Genomic DNA, 2500 nt, shown 5'->3' on the forward strand with positions numbered 1-2500 from the left:
TCACACAAATGCGTGCTTTCATAAGTGTGTGGCAGGGTGCGTTCGAGCGTGCGTGCGTGAATGTGCGCGTCTAAAGAACTGAGGCGGGGAGGAAGGCTAAGTGGAGACCAGTGTTCACCTGTGTGTGTCTCGGTGTGTGTTCTCCGGGGAGCCTTTTGTCCGTTTCATGGTAAGATTTTCGCTTCTGAAATATTTACTTCTCTCTCTCTCTGTCTATCTATCTATCTCTCTCTCTCTCTTTCTCTCCCTCTCTCTCTCTGTCTCTCTCTCTCTCCTTCTCTCTCTCTCTCTCTTCTCTCTCTTTCTTCTCTCTCTTTCTTTTTTCTCTTCTCTCTCTCTCTCTTTCTCCTCTCTCTCTTCTCTCTCTTCTCTCTCTCTCTCTCTCTCTCTCTCTCTCTCTCTCTCTCTCTCTCTCTCTCTCTCTCTCTCTCTCTCTCTCTCTCTCTCTCTCTTTTTTCCTGATTCCTGTCATTATTATAATTTCCATCCATTGTTTTCTTCTTCTTTTTATCCTCCTCCTCTTCCTCATCCTTCTTCTGCTTCTTCTCCTCCTCCTTCTTTACTTCATCCCTCTATTTTTTTCTTCTCCGTCCTCATCCTTTTCTCCTCCTTCTTCTTCTTCTTCTCCTCTTCGTCTCTTTCTTCTCCTCCTTCTTCTCTTTCTTCTCCTCCTTCTTCATTCGTAAAAGAAATCAACTAATTCAGTCATAGATCTCCTGATTACAAAATTAAACAGAATCGTATGTAATAACAAAATAACAATAATAACAACTGCAATAACAACAACAATTACAACAAACAACAACGTTAGTAAGAACACCACCACTATCACCACCATCACCACCACCTTTACCACCACCAACATCACCATCACCACCACCACCATCACCAACATCAACACCACCATCACCATCACCACCATCACCATCACCACCACCACCATCATCACCATCACCACAATCATCACTACCACCACCACCACCAACATCACTACCACCATCACCACCACCACCATCACCACCACCACCACCACCATCACCACCACCACCACCAACCCTGTTCCAAAACGTTTCAAAAATACTTCAAAATGCTTCAAAACGCTTCAAAATACTTCAAAATGCTTCAAAACGCTTCAAAATGCTTCAAAATGCCGCAGATTCTTCACTCTCTTCCACCCAAACAATACTTCTCAAAAACAGGTTTCTCTACCTTATTCTATAGTGTTCAGATAACAGGACCAGGAGCATAAGACCGCTTTTCGCCTCTTATCACACGTCTTAACAACCCTTAAAGGGACGTATTATATGGACCATAAGTGCCAATTCTAAGGCTTTATTTCCGGAGTGAGAAATGGCCATTTTAGATGGACCGTGAGTTTTTTTTTCAAATATTTTCGTCTTTTTTCTCTCTTTTTTTTGGGGGGGGGTTCTTGTAGTTTGTTTCTTTTTGGTTTTCGATCGTTTGTTGAAGTAGAGGGTGAATAATGCATACATATACGTTTATAGAATGTAAGCACATACATGTATACATATGCACACACACACACACACACACACACACACACACACACACACACACACACACACACACACATAGAGAGAGAGAGAGCGAGAGCGAGAGAGAGAGAGAAAGAGATAGATAGATAGATAGATAGATAGAGAGAGAGAGAGAGAGAGAGAGAGAGAGAGCAATAGTGAGAGAAAGAAAGAAAACGAGAGAAAGAGAAAGAAAGAAAGCGAGAGAGAGAGAAAGAAAGAAAACGAGAGAAAGAGGCAGAAAGAAAAAGAGAGAGAGAGAGAGAGAAAGAAAAAACAAAGAGAGCGAAAGAAAGAGATGTTTATTCCCGTCGCATGATATATATACTGTGAAACTAAGTATAGCGAAAGATTAAATCAGTTATTTAGATGCAAATTTTTCGACTGCTGTGCCTCTTAGCAGCCAAAATCATCGTACGGGATATGACCTTGACATAAACACTAACATTAAGCAAGAAAATAAGAAAAAAGAAACAATTGATGATAATGTGAAACAGAACAGAGATGTAAAGAAAAAATGAGAGAAACAGAGAAATAAACAGACGATTAGTTACGAGTTCAAAGAATATTTCTATTTTCGAATCAAGAATTATTTTCATAATTTAGATAACAAAGATGATATCAAAATCTAAATAATTAAGACTTTAATTAGAACAAAATGGCACGGAAGAGAATAGATAAACAGATAGATAAATAATCAGAATAGTAAATAAATAGTTGAATAGAAAGGGAATTAAGAAAAATAAGAAACAAACAAAAAAGATAATCAAGATAACAGCAAGATATATAACTAAATAGACAAAAATAAAATCCAAAAATCAAAATGTTAATATTGAAATAAGTCAAATTACATATATATATATATATATATATATATATATATATATATATATATACACACACTATGTATATATATACATATATATATATATATATATATATATATATATATATATATTACTAAT

The sequence above is a fragment of the Penaeus monodon genome, chromosome 11 (genome assembly GCF_015228065.2).
Source record: "Penaeus monodon isolate SGIC_2016 chromosome 11, NSTDA_Pmon_1, whole genome shotgun sequence".
NCBI lineage: Eukaryota > Metazoa > Arthropoda > Malacostraca > Decapoda > Penaeidae > Penaeus > Penaeus monodon.